The sequence below is a fragment of the Vidua chalybeata genome, chromosome 4, assembly GCF_026979565.1.
Source record: "Vidua chalybeata isolate OUT-0048 chromosome 4, bVidCha1 merged haplotype, whole genome shotgun sequence".
NCBI classification, from domain to species: Eukaryota; Metazoa; Chordata; class Aves; order Passeriformes; family Viduidae; genus Vidua; species Vidua chalybeata.
The window spans coordinates 10,221,119-10,234,208 of record NC_071533.1 but is presented as its reverse complement, the minus strand read 5'-3'; positions in this window follow the sequence as shown (position 1 = coordinate 10,234,208).

The following is a 13,090-nucleotide window of genomic DNA, read 5'->3' as shown; positions in this document are numbered from 1 at the left end:
TTTCAGTTGGGAGGAGCTTACCGGATTACCCGACCAGTTCAGGGCTGTCCAAAATTAAAGCATGTCATTAAAGGCATTGTCCAAAAACTTTAATGACTATTTTCACAGTTCCAACCACATGACTCCATAAATATTTGAAATGCAAGTATGAAACTAAGAATGGCCAAACTCCTCAGTTTTCCAGAAAAATTATGAGGATTACAAACTCCTCAGATGTACTAAGATGGCATTAACATCCGCTTTGACAGGCTTGCAAACATAATGCAGGATCTGTGGAAGAATTGTACTCTACTGTTCTGTTGGTGTCTAAAAGGGACTTCTGTATCACATGAATTGAACATAGGTACCAACCCTGTGGCATCTATGCTGCTTTAATAAAATCCTAATCCCAGTTTGAAGTATGGTGATCAATAAGGCTAGAAAGACATAATTTCTTATATCTAAATTACTCCAGGTGATATGATATTTTTAGAGGGCAATTTTTTGTTCTATCCTTTAATTACCATTACATTTTCTCTTTCAGCTACTCCAAAACCAGTTATACCAGATGAGAAATAAGCAATCTTTATGGTGCAGATTTTCTAAACAAACTTTATAAATTGCAATTGAATAAAAACAACATTATGATGTAAACATACCAAATTGAAAAGATTTTTTTTTAAAAAGCTATTTTCTGAGTCAGCTAACTATACCATTTTACACGTTCCTGAAGAAAATCAGAGCTAATTTTCAATCTTCTTATGACTGAGATCCACAAAGGGCTGAGGCTTTTCAAAGGAAACATCTGTGTAATGCAAGAAGTCTCTCATCCTTGTTTCAGTTGTTCTTTCTGATTATTTTGCAAGACAACACGATTTCTTTTTTCCCTTTTTTTTTTTTCCTTCTGTCTCCATCCTTTATCAGAGTCAAGTTTTATGGGAAAGGAAGAACATTCTAGGATGTAATCACACAAAATTATGTTCACACAGGCAAAGTCCCTTTTTAGATGATTGTTTACCTACATAGAGGTGGAGCTTTCTAATGAGCTCTGAGTTGCAGGATCTGTATTTCTATGGCAAGGTATGCAATCTCACATCATGACATACAGATCCGCAGCCTGACAGGCATTAGAAATTGAATAGATATTTGCCAAATATCTCCAGGAGATGGGAAATAACGGTTGCTTTCAGAGCATATCTGTTTGTCCGGTACGATAGTCAGGAAAAAAGTGATTTTTATAGTATTTTATTTTAAATGAATATTGGCTTTATTCCAAAGTACTAAAGATCTTTATTTTATTGCATTTACTATAAGGAAAACTTTGGAGTTCAAAAGATCATCAATGGATTTCACTAGAAGCCTTCTGAACTGTAATTTTTTCCAAAAACTCTAAAAAACAGGAAGAGGGAATAATAATCATTGTAGAAGTATGACCAAAGTGGCATTTTAATGGACAGCTCTCTGTAAATTGAAACCTTCAGTTTACACATATAAGGATACCCAGCTATGTGTAGAATCATTAACTGCAATGAAATTTTCTCCTTTGAAAATATAATTGGGAGATCAAGGACTAGTTTGAGTAGGCTGGGGCTAGTTGGGAAATTTTTTATCCTAGAGAACTAAAATAAGAGCTAATAATCCTATTGCTTGCATGGTAAACAGTTATTTAGAATTTCTACTTGCTTTTCTCCAATCCACAATCCAGTTTTAAGCAATTAATTACACATTACCTTGATTAGACTAATTAAAGTGAGGATGAAATTATGCTTTCACTAGAGTGGGCCATTTGAAAGGAATTTGCCAATTCCCCATTTTACTCACTTTTTTAAAAGGCAGCTGTTTTCACTTTTCCTTATTGCACAGTTTTGATTATGCTGCAACTCATTAGGGTCTTTTTGAAAAAGCTGACATTTTTCAGATGGCAAATAGTTCGAATTGTTTAGGCTTCCAATTCAAAACTAGACAGAGGATTATATTTCCTCACTAACCCAGTAATTTCTCCACTAGAAAAAAAACAACTGGGAAATGAGAAAATGTTCTCTTAACTTGAAATATCTCACATTTGCCACTGTGTAATAGCACTCCACTACTTGTTGCTGTGAATTGTTGGTTGATTCTTATTGACTTAGTGGTTTGGAAAGCTGAATATTTCCTGGGAAAAAGTAAAAAAAAAAACAGTAGAGAGCTTTCGGATGCTGGGCATCTGGACTCGTATTGAAAAGATTGTTTCACCTCTTTCAGAGCAGCTGCTCAGATTTTCCACTGTCTTGAATAAAATCCAGAATCAGGCATCCCCTTGTCCAGAATGTCCTATTTCAAAAGGAAATAGATATCTACTACTGAATGATAAAATTGAAAGAGTTTTGTTCCATCTCTGGCACAGATTAGCAATAGTTTTAAAGTAGAGAAAAATTAGGATGACAGGCAAATAATTTTGTTTACAGTTCTACTGATTTTTTTTTTTTTGTTAAAGATGTTTAGTAATAACTGAAGAGTACAGATTACAAGGTAGGAGTCCATGAGTTGTCCATGCTAGCATAGTTCAGATCCTCAGATTACACAAAGATACATATATTTACTGAAAAAAAGTAATTTTCTATCACTTCTCATTTCCTTCCTGGCATTTTGTGAATTGTTTTTGGTCTTGCAGTCCTACTTAATTTTACAGAGTTATGATACATATCAGACATGACTTTTATCCTCTTCTGTGTTTAGAAAAGTTTACTCATTTAAAAGTAAAATCTCAAAGAATTTTCAAAATAAAAATGGTGCTCTGATACTTACTTCCGCAATTAAATTAACTATTTGTATCAGGAAATCTGAGTTATACTTCACATTTCCACAAAATATTTTGTGTCTGATTGCTTTAAATGGTTGCCTTAGGCAGTCTCAAGTTATTTTAAGTCTTCTTTCTTTCTTCTGATTTTGAAGTCTCGCTAGCTCTTTTTTTTCTGTGTTTTTCTTTTGGATTTATAATTTTGAGCACTGGCCACTGAGGCAAATTTATTTTTCTTTGCTTTCTATGAAGTTCTTTGATGAGTTCCTCGTGCTATCTCTGGTTGGCATATTATGTTAAATAGTCTTTCTGCCTTCATATTAAGAGATTATAATGTATTTCTTAATTTGGTATGATACAGACTCTATGCTTTGAAGCTTGCAGAACACAGAATTTATCACCCTGTTTTATCTTCTTCCAAAGGGGTACAATCCTGTTGAGGACAGACAGCAGCAAAATATTTTCAGTGATGTTTTTCCACTTACCTCAAAGCTTCCTTCCAAAACCAGACACCAGCAAGTAAAGTTTTTATGGTAGTCAGTACTTCTGTGGCCACGTGGGGAAGCAAATGCAGGAAGATCCTGAAGTGCTGACACTCCAATTCCCACTGGCCCCTGTCCCACTGAGAACAGCAACCACCTCATGTTTACAGCTCTTCCCTGAAACACAGAGCTGAAGTGACAGTTCAGCTGGATTGGTGACTGCTTGTGTAATTTATCTGATAATAAGGAAGTGGCAAACAAAGGCATTTATATATTTTTTTTATCCTCCCCAACCCCTTTGCATGTTGAGGCATAAAAACACCTGGTAGCATCTTTCATCAATGTTTAACACAGTCTCTTCTGTCTAGGGTTGCCTTCTGGGTTGCCCAGCTCAAGAAGCACTCTTAAAAAAACCAAGTCTCTCTCTCCAGCTTCTCTTATTTACAGGTGTTGTCTCTTCTTTACTCCAGAGTACAATTTCTTGGAGAAGAACAGAGAGTTCCACCTGATCAAATATCACAACAGAAATCTAACACACTTCTCTTACTTTTTTACAAACTATGCCATTAACAACAGCTACATGAATTTTAGTGGATTTCATACAACTTGGAGCAAAAATATACCTTTAATTGCTGCTAAGGGACTTCATGGTTGATAGTTCTGAAATACAATAATTTAGGAACTAGAACAGCATGCATATGACATAAAAAATAGCTAAGTTTCATTCAGATATAAATGGAGAAAAAACATTTCAACATTTTTTTAATCTTTTTAAGTTGGAAACTTTTCAGATAGTTTAATCTGAGATAATTCCACAACACAGCCTGGAAACTTTTGGATAATTCAGAAGAATTTGAGTAATACTATTAAATATCCATATTTACAAGTGTGTTATTAAAAACTGCTAAGTGCAATAATTTTTCCTGCAATATTATAATTTTAATGAGTAATAGCCATTATGATATTTATAATCTGATATTATCAAATGCCAGAATTAAACAGTGAGTCAGTGGTTTACAATCATATATTAAACAAGGACCTTATCTACCACTTTGTTTTTAATCCTCTAGGTACAAGAATATAATAATATTTTTTTCAGCTCATGAAAAAAAAAAAAGAAACAAAGCAAGATATCAACTCTTACTTGGTGATAAAATAAATTTAAATAAAATAATTAAAACATCCTTCTTATCAACATCCTTCTTGAAGGTTGTGAAAAGGGCTTTCTCCTACTAAGTGGTTCTGGAGAAAAAAAAGGAATATGCTCATAATATATGTTAGCCTCTTTAAGTAATTATGTTTGTTTATGATTCATACCAGTTTCAACTAACTATTCACATATGTAAATACATATTATTTTATTTTCCTTGTATTAGATAGACAGTGTTTAAAACTTTTAAACTTTTATCTTGGGGACAAAAAAAAAAAGAGTTTCTTGTGACCCAGTGTGCCATGAATTCAGCTAACCCAGTGGAATCGTTGAAGGAAGCAGCACACAGCTGAATTCTCCAGCTCACTGCAAGACTGAAACTGATGGGTGCCTCAAGCGCATTCTCCAGATCAAGCATGGTCTTATCCCAGGAGGGCTTAGAGCCCCTTTTTTTCCTCCTGAAGTTTTAATTTCATCCTATAAAATATTTTTTAAAATTTAAAAAAAATCAAGTCATTGCTATGTTCCAAATTCCATAGGCAAAATTATTTTTAAAAATCCAGTGAGAAGTAAGTTTATTTTCCAGTCTGCTTAAGCATTTTCTCTAAGAAATTCTCTCCTTCAAGTCTTTTGGTAACTTATGTCATAACTGATAACATATTTGTTTTTTATCTTCATGCCACCAAGGTGTGATTACTTGTAAAAAAATCCTGAAGGTCAATGGAGATTTATAACTATTTCTTTTTCCTGCAAATGATGCAACCATAATTATTTGAAAATTTCTAGATGTGAATTCTGATGATATTCTATTCATATGTCAGCACCTGCTAGGAATTTTCTGGCATCTATATGAATATCTTTCTATTACTCTTAAAATCCTTGAAGACAAAACAATGCTCTGGGATCCCCAAACACCTTTGTTGCAGTGTGCAGCTACGCAAATGGAGCAAAAAGGCTTTGTGAATTTGAGATGGGAGTTTCTGTTTCCTAAACCTAAAGCTGGAGTTTCTATTCTGTATTTTTACGTGTATTCATCCTTCTCCCTGGAGTTATTCCCATTGGATTTTACCTATAATGTATTCACACTGGGCATTGTTCTATTGGTTTCACCTTATCTCTTATTTTCCCCTATATAACCTGTAACTCAACCCCTAACCATTGTCACTTGTACGTGCAGCAATCGGGCAAATACAACCTACTTTGGACTGCACAAGTGTCCAATCTCTTGAGTCTCTTTATCCCGGTCTTGATCGCGCTCTCTAAACAGCTCTGTCCATATCAAACGAACCCACAAAGGTGTTTGTTGCCTCTCTCCGGCTGCTCCCAGAAGCGCCTGGCCAGCACCCCGGGAAAGAGTAGCTGGGCGAAAACAAGGAAGTCGGAGAGAGAAAAGAACAAAGCAACACACCTTCATATGTGGGAATAGAAAGTAAGAAAGAATTAGAAAAGACTTCATTAGTAAAGTTGACTTTTATATAATTCCAAACTAACTCCTTACTATGCAGTATTATATTTGAAGACACATTGAGGGCAAAAGGGCTTTCAGAGACTTGTTACAAGATGGGTCTAGTTTGAAGATTGTTGAATCTCTGCCACGGTTTTGTAACACCTGGCCCGAAACACCTCAATCCCAATGTCACAGCCGCTTGTTCCGTTTATAATGGAACAAAATGTCAGGTTCTCCAGTTACTGTCCTATTTCTGGGACAAAGTATCTGAAAGTTGTTGAAGAAAAAGGTGTTCACAAATTCAATGCTGCTGTGTAGTTTATGTAATCCCAAAAATTATCTAAATTTATCAAAAGCTATATTTTAGAAAATTTTCTATTTTCACACTTTTAGCACATCTTCAAGAACTATTTTTGTAAAAAAAAAAGCTGAACAAAAAAAAATTCTCTTCTATGACTGTGAATAGACCTCTTTCTTTAATTCCTGGGGAAGTGTATCAGACATCTTTTAGATACTACATATGATGGCAGCATTATTGATATAAAAAATATCTTGCTGACTGATCTATATTACATTAGGCAGCACAATTTTATAATGCCTTCAAGGAATGATATTTAGAAAATCTACACAAGCATCCAGTTGTATCATCCTGGTATTTACAACCATTTTCCTTTCTAAGAAAGGAAAGGGCTGAAGAACAGTTCTAGACAGAAGGTGAATTAGCTTTAACATCAGATTTTGCAGAAGAGCTTTACTGTAGCTAAAATAAAAATGTCATGCTTGTAGTGCTATTAAATGTATTAACAAAGCACAATGCTTAGGTGACACAGACATAGAAACCCTAAGACATTTTTAAGACTCCAAGATTGTAGCTAATGCTAATAAAACAGGAATGGAGTCTCTGATGAAATATTATTTTAAACATTAAATTGAGAGATTGAGAAAAAACATCCTTGATTAGGTCTCTCTGATTCACTTTTGTTTGTATAGAGCAGAGAAAGAAGAGGATTTGGGCATTTTGAGAAAGCTTTGGGGTTCTTGTTTTGCAAATTTTCATGTAAAGAAGTATTTAGTAAAAGAGTAAAATAGCTAATTCCTCTGTGGCTTGTCTCAATTTTGTGTGTGACACAATAGCAAGAAAGGCAATTGTCCCTTTTGAAAACAACTTTAGGATAATTCCAATATCATATTATGAGGCTGTTATACATCTGTTCAATATTCTCACTTAAAATACAGATATGCCGTCACCTCCATTCACCATGAACAGAGCTCGCTTTAAATGGTGTAAAGTTTAACTCCATATCCTTACATTTCCTTACATTCCTCCACTGCATTGCGGCAGCCACTGGGGTGCCCATGACATTTAACCATTAAACTTCTTTTCATTTGGCTCTTGAGAATACCCAAATCCCATCAAAGAAGCAAGCTGTAAACAAATCCACAGAACAATGAACTAGCTTAGCTATTTAGAAAGGTGACAATATTAAGAGCACTAATATATTGTAATGGCATAAAATCCATATGATGGAGAGCAAAATGATCATAAGCCAGCTAGACACCTTGTCTAGTGGTAGCACAATGCAGTGCCTAATGGGGAGCCTCAAACAGAGAGTGCCAAGGAGGCCATAGATCCCTAAGGAGGGAAACAGAGCACTAATGGGAATCCAAAATCTTGCTGACTGAAGCAGTGTCATTGACATGCTCAGGGAGAAATCAGTCTATTTTTAAAACCAATAGTAAGCATAAGAACTATGATGTAGGGTCTTTGAGGTACAAATGGTAAAAATGAGTTTTTAAAAATGGCATGTCTGTTACTCTGCAAAGTAAATGTGTATTTTAGTGGGAATGTTTGTATTTAGAAAATTTGCATATTAATAGTGGTGATTAGAATTGAAATGGTCTTCATTTGGATAACATGGTTTACAATTTGTCCCACAGAGCTTGCAACGGAGACATAACTTCACAAGGACTGATAGCTGTCATTTCCTTTCTTCTGCATTTTCTAATTTCACCCACCAGTGGAACAAGCAGTGTTTTATTCATAAAGCAAGGTCACAGAAAGGATTTTCACAGCTTAATCTTGCATAACATTTTAACAAGCAAGACCACACTCTAGACCTGTTCTGTTTTTGTAATATTTTCCTCACAGAAATATCTGTAGCTTCAGAATATCTGGGGAAGCATTTAACATGAACAGTTTTTATTAATTTCATAGAGTCTGGCAAATGTATGTGCAAAACAACAACTCTATGTTGGCACAGGACCATAAAGACAAAAAATGTTTTGCTTGTTTTTACTAATGTGTAGGATTTTGTTGCAGAACTAAATATAGCAGCATTCACACCCTAGATGTCATATTTAAAATACAGGCAGCCTGTGAATTGCATTACATTCGACACACTAAAATCACATCTTTGATCTTTTGTGAAGTTGCAAAAGCTGCTTACAACCTTTTACAGGGACATTCTTCAGATTAGACAGTAAAGTCCATGGACCTGTCCATCATTCAGTGGCAGAGCTGCTGTGTCTCCCCAGAAGTTCCCAATATTTCATAACTTCACTCCCAGAAGTACTCCTTGGTCATTATCTGTGGGAGTGGCAGTTTTGTGGACAAGGCTCTGTAAAAACATGTGAAGGAATCTTAACAAACATGACCCTTCTGGGGAAAAGCTTCACTCCTGTCGCCAGGGAGGCAGCAAGCTCCATTCCCCAAAGAAATTTATTTTCCAGGAGTCTGAGATCAAAATCATCTACAGTGGCTTCTGCTCCAGCATTATCAGTTGAAAGCAGGGACAGTTTTTTTCAGACCTGTGTGATCAATAGCCCACCCAGAGGACCAGTACCTGAGCACAGGTGGAACAGCTCTGGAGAAAAATCAGCAGGGAAGACTGGACCACCCTTTGTCTCCCAAGGTGTGGTTCTGAAGGACAATCATGATTTCTCCTCTGAGACCAGCTCTATTATTCTTTCTCTTTGCATTTTTCTTTTCTCTAAGGATCTGAGCCTGGAAAAACAGGTGAATGGAGCCAACAGAACACAGCTTTGATTCTGGAGGGTGGTTATCTGCATTAATTGCTGCAGTGGGAATTACTGTGAGGAAGATGCACAAACAAATTGCCGGTGATATGATCTGAGATAGAGTACCTGGACTGTGATTCACCTTTAAAAAGAGGTTTTTACTAAATACATTAAAAATGCAGTTTGTGCTCCTCCTAAGACTGCTTAAATTATGAGGGAGAAGAACAGACATCTCAAAACCCCAGCACTATTATCTGTTAGGTCACACAAAAAAACACTTTAGCAGAACCTTCAGGGAATGACATCAAACCAGTTGCTTAAGGATAAGGCAAATTCCCTTAAGCATAGACAAAGAGTAATTTAGAAAAACAATATAATCTTTTCAGATCTTTTCTGGGTCCCTTCCCTGCAAACTGTCTAGCTTGCAAGACTCATGAGTATAAGGGGCAATAAAATCCGATAACCCATGATTTATATATTAGATTCTTATAGAGCTGTATTTGCAGTGAATTTCCTGCTAGAACCATGTGGTGAAAGGAATCTATCTTTAGACAATGCATAACTTCTGACAGCAAAGGCTCTGCATGTTTGGTAGACATAATTTGCTGTTTTTCTAACATCTGAAGTCAGAATGTCACATCAGAGTGACAGTTTCATTGTACTTACAGCTAAATTAATACAGAAAGTAAACAGCCAACTGTTTGGCTGAAAGCAGACAGAAGATGTTTGCTATCCTTTCATAAAGCTCTAAATTAGTATTTTTAAATGCCAACAGATAAGGCATACATGTAATGCAGTTAAAGATAAATCAAGACTGACCCATTTTATGTTCCTCAGAATTTTGTTGAGCTGTCTTCCAATGTTAATTGAGGTTTTATATAGCAGATTTTTTTAATAACAATTTTCTCTAATTATTATTCATGTGTCTTAAACCAGTAGGAGATGATACAATAAACAGATTAATTATTGTGACCATGGTACTTAGAACAACAATGCTGAGCATTTCACAAGTGCTGATGTTTTGATTAGATTGATGGGGAGAAAAATAATAAAATTACATGGGTATTTTCTTACTGAACATTATTCTTTATCATAATATGGAACTATATGCATAAGGTCCTTAGCTATCATCTTCATTAAGTTGATCACAGATTTACACAGAAGATTACATCTATTTAACTTTTCCAAAATTGTGTAACAGCTGCACTTTTGCTCTTTCACAAATAATTCTTACTGAAAATCATGCTAGAGCTCCAACAATACCTTTTGGACTGCCAATATCGAGTTTCAATTGTACAGGGTTTTTTTCTTAGTTCTAAATGCTACAATTAGAAACTAAAAATGCAAAGATGATTTTACTGGTGTTTTCTTTTCCTAAAATCCCCCTGTTCCTACACTGATGTGGCCACAGGAGTTACCTCCTAGTTTATCTTCATCCAAAAGGAATCCAATTCAGGACATTCTGTCTGCAGCAGGGTCTAAAAAAGGTAGTCCTACTGGCTTTTGAAAATAGGGCCCTGGCACTGATTATGTAATTTCTGATGAAACTGGTAGCACTTTGAAATATAGAATATCCTAAAAAATAGGTATCCTTTAATATCCTTAAAATATAAAGGAAAGCCTTTTAGATCATTGGTATGTATCTTCTCTGCTCACACAAATATAATCATCTGTGGGGTTATAAGCAGTTTTGCAACTTGACCTCTGTAGAACTACAGTTAGAAACTGGTGAATAAAAATAGGTTGTCTGCACACAAATTCGCCAAAAAAAAAAGGCAACTTTTTGCCATTTGCCACTGCGCTAAAACAGTTTCTATTTCAGTTTTGAATAAATTGCAAATTTATAGTGATACAAAATTTGTGATGGAGTTTACACATAAAACATTTAAAGTTATTGAACAATGTATCTTTTTTCTTGAGTCACAATGTTTAATACATGCAAAAATGTGGAAGAAATGACTGCCTATTATTTCCAATAAATACTCTAAAGATCATCTTAACTTTCTAGCATTTTCCCTGTTTTCTTCTCCAGTAAGAAAATCTATTTCAAGATTTAACAAAAAAAAAAAACCAAAAAAAAAAACAAAACAAAAAAAAAAAAAAAAAAAAAAAAAAAAAACCAAAAAAAACAAACCAACTTCCAGCAGCTTCAACAGATGTTAATTCTTTCCAGATTGGATTAGCCATTTGTAACTATTAAAACACTTGCAATTTAATCTACAGTAGAATTTTTGGGGTCTACATACAGAAAATAAAAATCTCATTGATTTTTTTATTAATCAGAGAGGTCCAAAACTATTTCTAAAGCAATTTCTCTTAAAGGCAGCAAAATGATTGGATAAGTTACCTATATGCATCGCCTCAGCAGAAACTCACTGATTGCTCTATATAGTACTACTGTAAGAGTAGATCAGGGTACCAAGATTAAAATACCTACCTTTTGAAAAGTGAACTGAGAATTTTTTGGAAGTCAATCAAATAATAAGCAACCAGTATAGAACCAGGGTACTGTTTTAAAAATTGCAACTTTAAATATTTCATTCTTCTTTAAATACAACCAAACAATTCTTAAGATTAAAGGTGCTGCAAAAATATACTCAGAGTATTACGAACATTTGAAATTTAGATGCTGTATCTTTCATTTCACTTCTGCACTTGTCTTAGAATATATTGAGATAAATTACATCTACTTCAAGACCAATTTGGAAAAAAACCTGACCTGAACAATAAATAAATTGAGCAAATAATTGAAAATTAAAATTAAGTCTACCAAGCCTTCAACTGAAAATCATGTTCTTCTTTGAAAGTCCGGTTGATCCATAACTGCATGTGTGTGTGAAGGAAGTGTAAGGGAAATAACAAATAAACTCAGAAGCTCCCAGCTAGCATAGAGATGTTTCAAAACACGCAAAGAGGAAAATAAGATCACTATGTGTAGATTACTGTTTGTTATATTAGTGAGTCCTCTGCCTAGAATTCAGCCACATTTATCAAGACAAGTCTAATGCTACTTAGTTATAAATTAGCCATATATGAGAATCCATATAGAACAGACTGTCTCCAAGCTGGTACTGCATGACTGTGATTATGGGAGTCCTCAAAATCAAACTCATGCCTTAATTAATTGATTGAGGTGTAGGGAAACAGGATACAAAATCCCAAATGCCAAAACTCTACTGCAAAATTCAAAATACCCTGAGTTTTGTCTTAGAATCTCAAACATACTATGAAAAGCCCTAAGCCTTATGCAATTCCCATATATCATCGTCTTTCTGGGAGCATAGAAATGACAATGCCATTCTGAAAATTGCTTAAATTGAGCCCGTAGTTAGTAGTCTGCAAAAGTTGTTAGCAGTCAGTCTGCACTCAGGACAGGTGAGTATTAATGCCTGCAATAGAAAATTGACTAAATTTCCATGGATTTTTTCCAAGGATAGATCAACTGCTCTCTTCCCCATGGTCCAAAGGACACCTCTTGTGAGCTCTCACTTGTTACGGAATGATTATGTCCTCAAGAAGACTTTTGGCATTAGTACTCACTCAAAATGGGTGTGTGCACACTAATTTTGATGCGTCTCCAGACCAATGACAGTTTTCCACTTGTAAATGTGTATTGCAAGTAAATATGGGATTTAGTAAATGAAATATTTGTAAGAATTGCTAGCATTATGGAGCTCACATCTGCTTTCAACTATCACAAATCATTTGTAGTGTCAGTTGTTTGGTTTGTTCCTAAGTTTTAATTCAGAGCCTTTTTCTGGCTCAGCTTAGTACATGAAGCAGGCTTGCATGCCAAAGCTGTGATTAACTTTATGGATGTAGTGGAATTATGGAAATGCATCATGCAAAAGTGCGTACTTGCCAAAATTATTCCATGACCTTGTGCTTTGCTGAGTTTTAAATAATTCAGTGATGTATTGAATGAATAAATTTGTGCTGCTTGTTACTCTAAACAGTCATGCTTTCACTTTCCTTGCCATTTTTAATAAAGCCTCACTTTCTAATATTCATGAAATATTGCATTTCAATTAAATTACATACATATTGAGGAAATAGTTTTCCCTAAGCTGTTTAGTGTTGACACCAACTGTCATTTGCCTTTTCTTTTTGTATAATAACCATGGAGGGTTTATGTACAGGCAATATAAAGCACTGTCACACTTTAATGAGAAACTTTTTTGATCATATATAGCACAAGAGAGAATAAACCTAAGCTGTTAATAAACCCAACCTATTAA